This window comes from Molothrus ater, chromosome 2, assembly GCF_012460135.2.
Source record: "Molothrus ater isolate BHLD 08-10-18 breed brown headed cowbird chromosome 2, BPBGC_Mater_1.1, whole genome shotgun sequence".
Classification (NCBI taxonomy): domain Eukaryota; kingdom Metazoa; phylum Chordata; class Aves; order Passeriformes; family Icteridae; genus Molothrus; species Molothrus ater.
Window position 1 is genome coordinate 14,518,938 of NC_050479.2, and position 15,445 is coordinate 14,534,382.

Genomic DNA, 15,445 nt, shown 5'->3' on the forward strand with positions numbered 1-15,445 from the left:
CATTAAGCTTTAATTGCATTTTTGGAGATGAATGGGATGGGGGTTGGGTTTTTTAGAGTGTGGCCTCAGCCTAGAAAAAGACCATATTTGAAGTGAATTAACAGAAGGTGCCTGCAGGTCAGGAAGTTTCATTTGCAGTATTTTCTAAGCAGTTCTTATTGTCATAATCCTGCCTGTGTTTTGTCACTAATTCCTACGTTCTGCAAACTATATTTCCCTGGACTCTGAAGCCAGGTCAGAAACTCTTTTTTCATTTCTTGCTGTTGGAGATAGGGGCTACCATTGTAAATGGTGAGAGGAGTGCATTATACAATTTGCAGCTGATTCATAAGAAGCCTTGAGAAAAGAACCAGGGAATAATGTTGTAACTTAATAGCTGAAATTCTGTCTTCACAGGGGAGAGTCACTAGTACAGCACCTATAAATCAGTGTTGGGGCAGTGCATCATCAGATAGGCAACCTTTTTTAAGGTGATAATTCCCATAATTTGGGCATTGACCTTGTTCTATGTTATATAGATTTGTAATCTGTGTTTTTCTGAGTGATCCCCACAGGTGGGACATTTTTAATATGAAGCCACACTGTGAGACACCTCTGAGTGTGCTGGGAAGATGGGATTATAAATATTCATTGCTCTTGCAACCTTGGGCGATGAATGTTTCAAATTTTATAATCTAAGAAGAACTGGGCCCAGCACAGAGAAAAGAAAATCTCAAAACTTTGGTAATTCCAGGTGATAAATGAAGCAGAATGGGTAAGAAAATGAGAGGTTTTCTGCTAGGCTGATTTTGAGCCAAGATGCTAATTTGATTAGGAGAAGTACATAAGCACACTATAAAATCTAATCACTTATGACAAAACCAAGTCAGGCTGGATTTCCCTCCCTTGGAAATACAGTAGCTGCTCTGTGGTCCACTCTCATCACTGAGGAGCCAGACACCATGAGCTATGGATTCATGGCATGGTTTGGCTCCCAGGGCTGAGGAACATGCCTGTGTGCTGTCAGGCTGCCCCGTGCTGTCCCATCCCTTCCCACAGTGGGATCCCAATTACTGCCATGGGAAACACTATTAGAGACATGGGCATGTCATGAGCCTGGAGAAGAATCTGGCTTGGATCACATATAATGCTGTTTCTTTCCACCACATCTGGCAAACAAGGGACAAAGGGCAGCAGGATCTAATTTTATTCCTTTCCTGCTAAATTTGCCCAGGTCCAGAAGAAGGACTTGCTAATGCTTGGCTCCCACCTGTGCTCTGCAGTGAGACATGGCAAGGCCCAGTCCTCAAGCCTCCTTCCTGAGATCAGGTACAAATGTGTTTGAGGTTTTCTGTTTCTTAAAAAGTAGCTTTGCAGATAAAATATCCCAAAGAAAACTATAATCTTACATGCCTCTCCTGACCACGGATAGAGTATGCAGGTGTATGTTTCAGGTTCCACCAGGTTCACAGCATTACCCCACTGGAGCCTGAAAATCATCACCCAATGCAGCTCAGAGTGTCATTGTTTCCCCACTGGCTTGATATTCCTGCAGTGTCCCTTCTGGCACAGATGAATTTCCAAATGTCTGCACCACTGGGTACTGAGGGCCCATCCTCCTCACTCCTCCTCACTCCTTTGCATTGTTTTTTGTTTTCTTTAAACCAGGACAGATCACATATCAGTATGTTCTAATATCAATATATCATCATATTTTCACAAAATTAAATCACTGTTTCCAGTCAGCTCTGGAGTTCCCCTTTAAGGGACAAAAAGCCTCTCCTTATCTGTGACATGTTAAGCAGCATGAATTCAGTGGAGAAACTGGGGATGGCTGCCTTGAGGGCAACTGGCAGGAGAGAATCCTCAGGATCTGTCACAGTGGAACATGGCAGCATCAAACATAAAAATGGATTCAAAGTGTAGATCCACCTCCATGCAAAGTCTTCTGCTAAATCCTTTTTTTCCTCTCCATGTGAGACCTTGGTGTTGCTGGGGGAAAACAAGAAAAGAATTTTGAAATTAAATGGATGAGAATTCGATAATCCCCAATGACCTATTTTCTTATAAGATTATGGAATTGTGCAAATCAATGTGTGTTTTATAATGACTAGAGTATGAGAATGCCTAAATATATACAGCTGGGACAGCCAAGGCAAGAGCTGACTCTGGGACTCCTCCCTCTGTCTCTTTCTTGCTATTTCTTTTAGAGAAACAGGATTTTATTGAAAACTCCTAGAGAGCATCCTTCTGTCACTTTCATTTCAAGTTCCATCGTAGTTCAACTTTTGGAAGGTCTTATGCCTCTGCCCAGGGGCAACCAGCCTGAGATGGGATCCTCAGGATTATCTCTGTGAAACACAGCAGGTAGTTGTTCTATTTTTGCTGCTATGCCAATTTTCTATCATTTCCCAGTGTGCCATGTTGTGAAACTGAAGTGTAAAATAAATAGTGAAATGCTGGAAATTATAAAAATGATCCTTTTAACAATTTTTATCATTATCATGAACCTTAAAAAAGAGGGGAAAGGGGGAAATGCTTTAAACTCTTCTCCCTGCTGGACAGACAATGATGCTGGACCATCTCCTTTTTTTGATGCCATAGGCCCAAAGAATAATATTTTTGTAAGATACTCTCCTTCTGCTCAGGGCTCTTTAAAAGGGATGAAAAACATCTTCCAAAAAATATACTGTCTACTTGAACAAAGTACAGAGCAAGTGGGGAGATGGCTAAAGTCACAAAAGTCTTTGCCCCCAGGATCTGGCCTGCAGCTTGTGCCCCTAAGCTTATGGGATGACTCATGTGCATTTACATTCCCTGTGCTTCACACAGCATCTGCTGCTACACATTTGTTGGAGGATTTTGTCTTTGAGCAGCTGGTGACAACCCACTTCCTCTTGCTTTCTTCAGCAAAGATTTTTTCAATTGTTTCTTGTTGTTTTGATGTGAGACCCAGTGTTGGAAAAACAAGCCCATTTACCCTGATTAGAACCAGCCCTTTAAACACTTGCCAATTAACAACCCATTTGTTATTTTTCTAAGGACCAAGATATACTTTTCCTCTCTCTCCTTTCACTTTATTCAGCTGCAATCCCACATAAGCAGAGCAAAATCAAGCACTTCTTATATAAACTGTTATTAATATTTCCCTTGTTCTCCCCATTACTTTTGTTCTACAGAGCTGGAGAGGAGGGCACCCTTGGCTTTCTTCAGGCCAATCTTAATTAGTTTAATGTCATGATAATCATGCTACCTGCTTACACTGCCACTGGTGCTGAGTGTTATACATATGCCTTGCTGAAAAACAAACAGAACATCACATTAGCAACAATGATACAAAAAATCATCAATTTTTGTTACTCAATGCCAATTCTATTAACAGGCATTAAGAAAAATAACTTAACGTGCCTCTGTTTTTAGCAAAATTGGAGATGGGCTGGTTGATGCCAGTCAAAATTTTTACAACATTTGAATCAACATTCAGCAAAATTTTCTTTCAGGGATTTGATCTCAACTATATCTATGAAATCATACACTTTGATTTTATCCTTTTTTAAAAAGTATATACTAAAATTGAGCTGAATGCTGAGCTACTGTTTCTACTTTTTGTCCTCTCCTTCCACACATCCAAATCTCCTTGCCAGGGACCAGTTTTTTACATAAATATTTTAAGGAAGTACTAAACCTTTAAATGAGATCATCTTGTTTCCATTTTTGAAAATACAATCACTTATCTAGGAGCAGTTACTTGAAAAATTGCATATAATCCCCTCAGCCCTAAAGCCAAGGGCTCTTCTGCTTCAAAATGCTTGCTGTGTTTGTTACTGTTTCAATGACTTTGCCACTCTGCAGGAATTTTCCAAATAGGAGGGTTTTCCCTCTTCATAATTCAAGTTGAAATTGCAATCTATTTTTTAGCCTGTACTGTTTATTCCAATGAATAGTATCTGATCATATCTTCACCTCTGCTTTGCCAATCCCTTTAAGTATAGGAATGGTTGTGGTGTGTGGCTGTTTACATGTTCTGCACCTCTCTGCAGAGGTGGCTGTGGCATCTGCTGCATACTCTGAGCTGAGTTTTCCTTTGCAAATGGCACAAAGCATCTGACTACAGAGGAAGGGGTTTTCTTGGAGAGTCACACTTTCTCCCTACCTTTATTGGATATGTTGCAAATCCTTCTCTAATTAAGAGTTCCTTGGCTCCTGGATTTAAATACTGAAACAGGCACATATATTTACTGAATCGTTGCCAAATTTGGGGGTTTTATCTGTTTGTTTCCTTGTGGCAAGGGAGGATTTCAAATCATTTTGGTGCTCAGGGGAAATTGAAAACAGGATCTATTTTTCGTTCTCATTTGACTCCTCAAGATGGATCAGTGGAAACCTGTTATAACACTAATTTACTTAAAGATGTATTATGTGCACTTTGCTAAAATGCTGAGGGGGAAAAGCTTTGCTTTTGCAGTTGTTTGGCCTGAAGCCAGGATTCTCCATGAAGCTGTATGAAAAAGCCAGAACATTATTATCCACATATTTTTATGCATACAGTATAACTCATTGGCTAGACAATCTGTGCCCTTCTTGAAATATATTTAAAAAGACAGGAGGGGGCTACAAATAAGTTGAGTATGCATCCTTTTTTTTCAGAGCTGTGCAAATCAAGGACTGATGTGGAGCATTTGGATGTCAAAACAAAATATTGCTTCCTTATAACCAGAGATTCAATATTTCTCATTTCCTGAAATGCAGTGCAACTGCAAAAAGAGTTGCTAAAAGCCTCAGTGGTTGTGGTTTTTCCTTTTTTTTTTTTTTTTTGGTTTTTTTTGTTTTGTTTTTTGTGGGGTTTTTTTGTTTGTTTTGTTTTTTTTTTTTTTTTTTTAACAAATCATAAAGATTAGTTGCATATAGCTAGCTATTGGATATTTTTTACTGTATAAACTGTAATTTCCTCTTACACACACCTTCAGCCCATGGTGCTGTACAGCTGAATGCATGACATTTCTTGGTGTATGGGACACTATTGGTAACAATTTAGATTGTGGCAACCTGTGCTATGCCTGCTCTATGAATAGCAGTGTCATTTGTCATGTGTTTGAACAGACTGCCTGTACAACACAGCCAATGACAAATTTTAGGTTGAGATAGATTTGTCCTCCAGTTCACAGTCTGGCTCTTTTTTTTCCCTTGCATTGTTGTTCATCTCAGGCTAAACCCTTCTGTGCCCTTTCCATTCTCTGAGAGGAGAGAGATCTGCACGTAACTGGATATTCAACACCTGTGTTTCAATTATCATATCATTTGAAGAATCTGGTGCTTTACTTTATGTTCCTCAAGTAGTTATCTTGATTATTTGCTACTGCAGAGCTGCAGTAAACTTGTTTGTTTCTCCTTTTCTCTCTGCCTGAATTTGATTTCAGAAAGAAATCTCAGATGGAGAGACTTCAGAGTCCTAATCACTCTGCAGTTGTTAACTTTGTTGCTGCAAGTGCAACAAAAAGTATACTTTACCCTATGCTATATTAAACACTAAGAGCAGAATACATTGTTTTTCGTATTATGCCTGGGTTTTTTTGATTTTTTTTTTTTTTGTTTCAAAGCAGAATCTGGTATCTACTGAGACACTAACTTCATCCTGGGCTTATAGAAAGTGCATATGTTAAGGTCATCTTTTTGTCCTAACGTGACTGCTCTCTTCTACAGAAGGATCCTAATGGCTCATTCAATGTGGTCTAAAGAATTTCTGCATGTCCTTATTTTTGGTCAGTGTGCACTTTTCTTCTGTGTGGGTAATGCTGGATAAGAATTGTTTCATTTGCACCATTTTCAAAACTCATCAGGCCCAGAAGGGGCAAATTTTATCACAGAAGTTTGATAAGATGGGTAGACTCTCATTATAGGAAATAATAAATTTAATGGACTTCTGTGTTTCATTATGTGTTTCATTATTTTTCATTTCATTATGTGTTCTGGAGCTTGCAGAGTACTCATCTATTTTATTCGTTTCAATAACATTATGCTGTGCTCTGTGTTCTAGACAATGTCAGTCATTATGGAATAGACAATTTCTGTTATTTAATAGAGAATTTCTATCCTTTTTCATCATGGGTTTTGATGTAAAATTGGGCAAAATTTTAAAATGCCAGAATTCCATTAAATTGGAACAGGATGGTTGGACATTTTTAAATGAAAGGAAATGATTTTAAATTCCTTAAATGGAAGATTTTTGCTTTTCAAATTTCTGTAGCCTAAGGAGAGTTCTAGTACTGCCTCTTATTTGATTTCATGGTCCCCAGCTGCTCCTGCAGTTTTAAAACTGAACAGTAAGATTCTCACTCTACACCAATGGGATATCTGTATCCTGAGAAATACAGATCATTACAGCTGGAGTCCTTTGAAGATCTGTGCCCTGCAAAGAGTAATGGCAGGAACGGGGAAAAAAAAAAAAAGGAGAATGTGAATAAATAAATAAAGCATTAGGTGTTCTTTATTGTTTCTCTGTTGATATTCCAGATATAATATGACAAGTCTTGTACACCCAAAAGTTTCATCTGACACATGAAGAAAAAATAATGCTAGGTCTTTTATTGTACTTGATTTTCTTTTTTTTCTCTCAAATAATCAGACTACTCTTCAGAAACATGTAAGAGAAGTTACGTAGGCCTCAGTTTCCATTGGACAAAAATATTTTGAATCCTTCAAAGGAAATAATACATTTGGACACAGTAAGCCACAGATGCCTTTTCATTTTCTTCTTCAAACATAAAGGCATGCTGACCTTTTGTGATAGATTGCTTCCTGAGAATACAGTGAATTTATTTTCATTCTTCCTTCTCTCTGGAGATCAGTTTGTCTTCAGTTTATAGAGAGTAAATCATCCGCATCTTATTTCTTTGGATTGAAGAGCCCAACTAGCCCCTCATCTCTTTGACTTTTTCTCTTCCACCATCTGTTCATCATATGCTTTCATGGGCAAATCCACCCATCAAAACCATGGAGTAGACACCTAGCATTGTATTGTAAATTGATTTATAGATGCTTGTGAGATGATGGGAAAATCTGCTGAATTGCATTATACCAAGAACAATTCATCGAGTGAAACCAGAACATTCTGGGAATTCAGATACATACAAAGTTGGAATATAGACTTCATGTTTATTCCTAAACATGCAGACCTTTGTCTATTTCTTCATAGCATGTACACAATTTTATTGTAAGCACTGAAAAGTGATGACCTGACCTTTTACTCCCCGTACTGCTATTTGTTCCATGTTGATGGCTGATTCTACCTGGATCAGAGGCTAGACAAGTGTTAAAGGAATAAAGCAGGTATTTATTAAAAGGCTTTCAAAGGATGCACCTTGGGCAGTACAAGAGCCTAGCCATGGCTCCACCCAAGATGGATGACAGGTCATGAGTTTTCACACTTTTATAAGTTTTGGTCCATTTACCTGTTGGGATTAATTGTCCAATTACAGCTTCAGGTTATGGAGTCCCATCCTCCCAGACTGCTCTCCTCAATTCTCTGTTGTTTGTACTTTTTGGGCCTGAAGCTGCCATGATGTCCTTGGTTCTTGGCTGGAAAAGGATTGTTTTGTCTAACTACACTGTGAAGAGAACTTGCTAACACTTTATATGAAATTCAGAGTTACACACTAAGGCAGTACAAAATCTGAAAAATATGAAAGCTAAAACTTAAGGCATTAATGTCAGCAGCCTCATAAGCTACAACTTGTCACAAGCAAGAGACAAATGCTTAGAAAGGTTTCACTCTGTTTGATCCCTGTAATCAACTTTATTTCCTCTACAGAATTCCAATTATCCCATTAAACAACGAGTCAGGATGCTTATATTGATACAGGTGCCTTAATTGGTTAATTTGTACTCATGTCAGCCCCAGCTAAGAATTCATTTCCCGGAGGTCTCCTTAGACAGCCACAGTTCCTCCTAAGCCATAATGGTAATTCCTGGCAGGTGTAGTGCTGGAGCACAGCATTTAGGTGCACCCACAAGTACCACACAGCACACACTTTTCCATGGTTAGCCATACATACACTTGCTGCTGAGCTTTTATTTTCTTCTACCTTGTAATTTCTAACCTATTTAGTTTTAATTATAAGCCTGCGATTATACAGCGCTGACCATATGCTTTTAAAACCCATTTGCAAGAAAAACATCCTAATAATATTGCTTTTTAGTAGCACTCCAAAGCAATTAAACACCTATTAGATGCCAGTGAATTCTGCTTTCAGTCTATCATATGCACATTTATTTGCATATGCTGTCCTGTGAGTGACATAATTTTCATTATTGACTTATGAGGATAGAAATAATAGACAGACTATTTACTAAACTGTCTTTAACTCTGCATCAACAAAATAGCTAATTAAATGTGTAACAATTTTCACTGACATAAACTGTGATATTTAAAGTCAAGGTGAAGAGAAGGACAAACATTCATCTGTGCTCTCTAAGACTTGTTCTCACCATGGCAAGAAAACAGGTTGTCTAGTTTTGTAAATCATCAGAGAAGCCAGACAGAACTACAGGTATATCTTAAAAAGTAATTTCCTAGGAAATCAGTTTTTCAGGACCAAGCAAACTCGCTAGTGAACTACCAGGATTATTATATTCCAAACTTACATCCTGATAAATGTCATGAGCGCGAGCTTTTGCTATAGTCCCTAGAAGGCAGTTTCCAAAGGAGCTATAGAGTAATTAGGTGCCCTACTCTAGGGATTGTAATAGCTGTTTCTCAACTCCATTTCTGGTTTAGTTTACTTTACGGATTTAATTTCTTCCTCTCTGCTGATGTAAATGAAGAACTCACCTTCTCCCCTCCTTACTCTGCTATATTAACGGGAAGTTTGCAGGTAGGAACAGCTGTAGGAGGCATCAGAGTCATCCCTAGTCCATAGACGTAATCCTGTACCTGCCAAAGGCAGCAGCTCATAGAGAGCAAGAACTCAACCTGCATCTTTTGAGTTGCAGGGTAACATTCAGAATGGGGGATGACTCTGCTTTTCTCTTCATGGGAATATATCTCAGTTTATCCTTTCAGAAGATACATTCAGCTCAGATAAAGTAAATTAAACAAGCAGTTTCAGCTAATGATCTTGTGCAATATCTGTTTCAAATTATCTCTGTTGTGGCTTGTGTGGTGGGTTGATGCTGGCTGGACACCAGGGAGCCACTGAAGCCACTGTCACTCCTCTCCTCAGCTGGACACAGGAGACAAAATGCAGTGAAAGGCTTTTGGGTCGAGATAAGGATGAGGAGAGATCACTCCCCACTTACTGTCATGGGCAAAAGAGACTCTGCTTGGGGAAGTTAGTTTAATTAATTACCAATCAAATCAGAGTAGCATAATGAGAAATAAATCCATATCTTAGAAACATCTCTCCCTACTTCTCCCTTCTTTCCAGGCATAATTTCACTCCTGGTTTTCTCTGCCTTCCCCTCATCCAGTGGTCCAGGGGATGGGGAATGAAGTCTGTGGTCAGACCTTGTCTCAGCCACTCCTCCCTCACTGGGATGACTCTTCACTGCTGCTCCAGTGGGGAGTCCCTTCTATGGGAGACAGTTCTCCACAATTGGCTCCAAAGGGAGTCTGCAGAGCTGTTCCTCCCACAGTCTCTCTCCTGTGGTGGGTCTGTCTTGTAGCCAGCTGGAATTGGCTTTGTTGGACTTGGGGAAAGCTTCTGGAAACTGCCCACAGGAGCCACTCCCAGCCATGAAAACCCAGTACAGCTCAATTGTATGACCTGATGCCTCTCTGAAATGTGCTAAAAGCTTGATATGCATATAATTTTAAATAATAATTAAAATTATATAGTTTGACTGGAAAACTCCCCATCAGTCCAAAAAGACAGTGGTATCTGTAGATGATACATTCCAGCAAAGCATCTTTTTATACACACAAGCTGACAGGAGAAATTTGTCAGTGGTTTAGTCACCATTCAGCTGAATCACCACCAATCTCTTTTTAAAAATAGCTTGATTGCAGCAAGGGGATTCATCTCTCCTTTAGTAAATTAGATTAAGTGCAGTATAACAGGTACTCTGCAGAGGTATATTTTGGGATAGAATAGAACTCTGTTTCTTCTTGTGGGTGTTGGCTATTTTATATTGTTTGAGTAGTATCTTTTATAGACTGGGGTGCCAATTGCTGCTATGCAGCAGTATGAAATAATGCCATTTCCAAATGTGCCATCTTCAGGGACACTGCTTCTGAAAATGATCACAAAATGAGTGAGGTTTCTACTTCTGGACTGTATTAAACAAGTTCCTTTTCATATAAAACGTAATTGTCACAAAAGAATAAAAGCCTCAATTAGGACCCCTGTGTTAGGGAGGGAACCACCTAAGGTGCTAAGTTAGGCTCAGGATAAAGCATTCCTTTCACCTAGGCTCCACAAAACAGCATCTGGAACATGAGGCTCTTGAGCACAGAGAGCAATTTCTAGAGCATTCTAATATATTTTGGAATTCCTGTTCCTAATGCATTCAACCAGTATCCATTCCCTTCTTCCAAAAGATTCACTGAGATACTTGCACACATTTATGCAGTAGTATCTGGTATTTTGATTCATTACAGTTTCATCTCAAAGTCAAAAGGCAGCAGTTCTGAAAGTCAGTGCTGAGTAAATTCCAGCATGTTCAGCATATTCATCACAAATATCAGAATTTGTGAATTATTGTCTCCTCAGTGATTATATTTGTGAATGTGAACAAAATTGTCAGAAGTTTTTAATATCTCTGATACTTCTAAGTTTCTTCTCTGACTACTCTGGTATCTAAAAAACTATGAATGCAAATGGAAGGGTTTTCCTCTCAGGTGGGACACTTTTGGATCTCTCTGTTTTTTTGGAGCCACTGTTTTCATAATAGATGGAGAAATTATGTTTCTGCCCAACTCTAAGGATGCCTTTTTTCTTTTATATCTTCATTTTCTACTGTCAGGAGCAGCCCTCAAGGTATCATGAGCTGGCTTTCTGGCATTGCAGGTTTGAATTGCTGACCTTGCAGTGACAGTGCTTGTGAGATTTCCAGATCAGCTTTATGTCATAAGGGAGCTGATAACTGAAAAAAAATTTCAAGCATTTGATTTTCCATTGAAAGCAACTTCAAGCTTTTTTGAAGTTTACTCATTAATTGCCAGGATTTGATTTATAGCATCTACAGCTGGGAAGAAACACACAAGATATACTGGCAATTTGAGTTCATTCAGCTTGCAAAAGCCCCTGAAACAAATGTATACTTCTACGTAAGTGTTATCAATGCATATGTTCTCTAGGAATTGGAATAAGCCCAATGTGGCCATGCACTTTCCAGATAAAAAGGGGATGTCCTTAGAGCAAGGTTACTTACAAGTCACAAAAGATTTTTCATATTAAAACAAGCTGTTTCCAGACTCTGGGTTTTTGTAAAAGAGTCTATGCTAGAAAATAGTGGGGAGTCTGCAGCAAGAAAGGCCAAGGTTGGAGACATAATAGTTAGCTGTAAACTAATCCCATCCTTTCTATGTCTTGGGTTTAGACTGGGTCTATCCCAAGGTAACCTTTATAAATTAATAAGGCAGTGAACAGTCATGATATTGGGACACCTGCACGGGCAGTGAGAGTGTGGCTGAGAGAGGCTGGGCTGCAATACAGTGGTGGTAACACTGCTGTGTTTCCTGAACAGCACACAGAGCTTCATTTTCTGGGTCTGAATAGTTTTAAACCCTTCCATTGTGGGGAGCTGTAAACATCTTCCTTGTTATTCAGATATTTTAATGGTTCTACTAGCACTTGCCAAATTTTGTCCATTGTTCATTTCAGATATTTGCATCCCACCCTAATGACTCTCTTACAGCCACTGTAAGACATGCTGGCTGTGTATTGCTGTCAGTGTTCCATTGAAATTAAAGGTGATCACATCTGGGGCATTATTGTGAGTGTGTCATCATCACATGTGCCATAACTTCTGAGCTTTGGATGTGTGCTTTAGCAACAGTAGGATTATTGGCAGAGTATGATGTGGAATAGTCCAGAATGTTCATGTAGAGGCTGCACATCCTGTGTTCATTAATTGTTTTCAATCTCAAGGACTCCAGCTAATTCCTCATGGATTGGAACTACGCAGAGAAATCCCATGACAATTAATTATTCATTTGTTTTTCATAGGAAAACAATAATCTTCAGGCTTAGTTTGATTTGATGTTTAAAATGGAAAGCTGAGGAAGGCTTTCCTGCTGCTGGAAGTGAATAGCAAATGAAAAGCTTCCTGGAAGACTGCACATAATTTCCACATGTTCTCAGCAGTGTGGTTAAGAAAGGTTTGTGGCAGCACTGAGGGACAGCCACCACAGCAGAATTATCGACTCACTGCTCTTCACAGTTGTTGTCCAAAGGTGGCCTCAGTAGAATTGTCAGAAGCAAAACTAAAATAGGTTTGAGAAGGTCTGAATTGATTGACTTTGACCTTCTGGGAAGGTGAAAAGGAATGGGACTGCTGTTGCCAAGCCCATGCAGGAAGGAAGCTTTAGCACTTGTCCAGCCGACCACCGTGAAGCAGGAATCTCCTCAATTCCCCAGCTTTCCTCCAGTGCAATCACTGAGTTGGAGGGGACAGACACTGTTACCAGCTCAGATCACCCCTACAAGGCACCTCACTGGGGTCTGACCACCACATGTTTCAAGGAGGAGCACACCTAAGCTAGCCTAGCAGTCCTGCCCTTCAGCAGACTGCAGGTTCTGCTTCTCTTTCAGCTCAACAAGACTCTGGTATCTGGTGGTCTTGTAAAATACAATACTTGAAATGCCCAGCATTGTGCTCAGAAAATCTTTCAACAGATGCAAATATGGAGAGCATACACTCTACTGAGGTTTGTAGGTTGAATTGGGAGGGGTCTCTGGAGCATAACAATGTCAACAAAAATGTCACAACAATTCATAGCACCTTTTTTCCTATGCAAATTTATGAAAATAACAACAGAGCTGGCAATCCCCAGGAGCAAGAAATAGGGCAAGGAATGCTAGAGACTGGCTGGTCAAACTAAAGGAAAAGAAACACAGGCAGTGGGAACAAGGACAGGTGAGCAGAGAAGAGTATGGAGACGAAGTTTGGTTGTGTAGGGATAGGGTGAGGAAGGCCAAGGTGAAGCTGAAACTGAACTTGGCAAGGAAGATTAACAGGAAGTTAACTCTTCCACAAGTGTGTTAACCAGAAAAGGAAGGTCAGAGAAGGTGAATGCCCCTGATAAACAGCACTGGTAAACTGGTAACAGTGGATGAGGAAAAGTCTGAGGTTTTTTTCCTCAGTCTTCAATGGCAACCTCTCTTCCCACACCTTGAGTGGATGGAAATCAGGATGGGGACTGGGAGGGCAAAGTGCCTCCCTCTGTAAATAAAGATCAAGTTTGTGACCACCTGAGGAACCTGAATGGGTGGAAGTCTTTGGGATCTGATAAGCTGCATCCCAGAGTCCTGAGGGAATTGACTGAGGCAGTTGCCAAGCCTCTCTCCATGATATTTGAAAAGTCGTGACAGGTAAAGTCAGGTAAAGTCCCTGGTGACTGGAAAAGAGGAAAAGGGTCAACAGGAGGATCCTGGGAACTGCAGACCTGTCAGTGTCACCTTTGGGAAGATCATGGAGCAGATCCTCCCTGGAGCCATGCTAGGGCACATGGAGAACAGGGAGGAGATTTGGGCTTCACCAAGGCAAGTCCTGCCTGGCCAGCCCAGTGGCCTTCTGTAATGGAGTGACTGCATCAGTGAGCAAGGGAAGGGCTACAGATGCCATTTATCTGGAGTTCTGCAAAGCCCTAGACACAGCCTCCAGAACATCCTGGTCCCTAAGTGGGCAAGAGCTGGACTCAGTGGGTGAACTGTTTGGAGCAGAACAAAGTGGTTGGACAGTCACATCCAGAGGGTCATAGTCAGCAGCTCAGTGTCCCAATGGACATCAGTGACAAGTGGTGTCCCTCAGGGGTCTGGACTGGGACCAGTGCCATTTAATATCTTCATTATTGACATAGACAAAGGGGTCAGGGCACCCTCAGCAAGTTTGCAGATGACATCAAGCTGAGTGATGTGGTTGCCACACCTGAAGTACAGGATGCCTTGGGACCTGGACAGTCCCATGAACTGGTCCCATAGGAATCTCATGAGGTTTAACAAGGTGAAGTGCAAGGGTGCAGCTGGGTCAGGGCATCCTCAGTATCAATCCAGGCTGGGGGATGAACAAATTGAGAGAAGCCCTGCCTGGCAGGATTTGGGTGTGATGGTGGGTGAGAGGCTGAACATGAGCTGTCCATGTGCATTTGAAACCCCGAAAGCAAACTGGGTCCTGGGCTGCACCAAGAGAAGTGTGGCTAGCAGTCGAGGGAGGAGATTCTGCCCCTCTTCTCTGGACACATAAGGCTGTCCAGAATGTGCCTGATTTCCATTATTTCTGAGTCCATCTGAATAGTAATTTCAGAGATTTGTCTGCCAGCTGCCCTACTATGGTGAAACTTTTGATGGTAGCATAAGGTTTGTAGATGTCTGTTGAACACTTTGCATTGAAATAGAGAGGACCAAGCTCACTATTTCACCTGTCTTCTGCAAATTAGAGCATCAGTATTGGTCAAGCAGAGTGTTCTAGAGGCGCCTTCATTTTAGTGATATTTTAGTCAAGACCAGCTCATTAAGCAGAAATGGTCTATCTCATATATTTACATGTGCTAATAGGAAGAAAAAAGTTAGGTTTAGCAATTGCTACAAATTTCTTCAGAAATGAGGATGTTGAACTCATTTGTGCTTTCTGCCCATGGTGAAGCATGTAGTGATTGCAGTAGGGCCACCTTTACACTCCTGGGTTCAGAAATCAGTGTCCAGAACTGCAAGTGTTTTCCCAGTGCTAAAACAGACAAGAGAAGAGTTCTCAGTCTTCTCAAAAAGAGACTCCTTTTATCTCTCTCTGCAAGGTGATCAGTGTTATCAGCTGGTTTGAGAGCCCATTTGTGCCAGAGCAGTGCAAAAGAAACAAAGCATGACTGAGAGACACATGGAGTACAGTGCTTTCAGAGCTTATTTTTAGACTGGAAATAATGTTGGTTTTAATCATCCTTGATGGCTGTTTTCAAAGGCACACAGGATGGACATTGGTATTGCACCTGTCAATGCAACCTTGTTTATAAAATCAAGGAAACATTTAAATGTACCAAGATTGTAGATAGTAGCTTTCTTTCCAGGTTTTTTGTTGTTATTGTTGTTTGGTTTTTTTTTTTTTTTTTGGTCTCAGCTAAAAAAAATTCCAATAACTAACTGATTTTAATAGAATATGATATTTTCTTTGCTGTACCCAGGGGAAGTATTGGTTTGTTTTTGGTTTTTTTTGTTTTGGTTTGGTTTGGGTTTTTTGGGGAGTTTTTTTTTGTTTGTTTGTTTGGTTTTTTTTGAAAGATCAGATTTCCTGTGATTCACTCAATTTGTGTAGAAGGTCC

The 15,445-nt window shown here is 40.2% G+C and overlaps 1 long non-coding RNA gene across 2 annotated transcripts in view; it reads left to right on the top strand.

Moving 5' to 3' along the window:
• LOC118692710 (uncharacterized) overlaps positions 1-15,445 on the top strand; it is a 42,435-nt gene that overhangs the window by 13,653 nt on the left and 13,337 nt on the right. The window contains exons 3-4 of one of the 2 annotated variants that reach the window (XR_004981179.2): positions 1,214-1,308; positions 2,190-2,346. The exons of the other annotated variant lie outside the window; for it this stretch is intronic. This is a non-coding gene — a long non-coding RNA (uncharacterized LOC118692710). The remainder of the gene's footprint in view (positions 1-1,213; positions 1,309-2,189; positions 2,347-15,445) is intronic. 2 annotated transcript variants of the gene reach the window in all.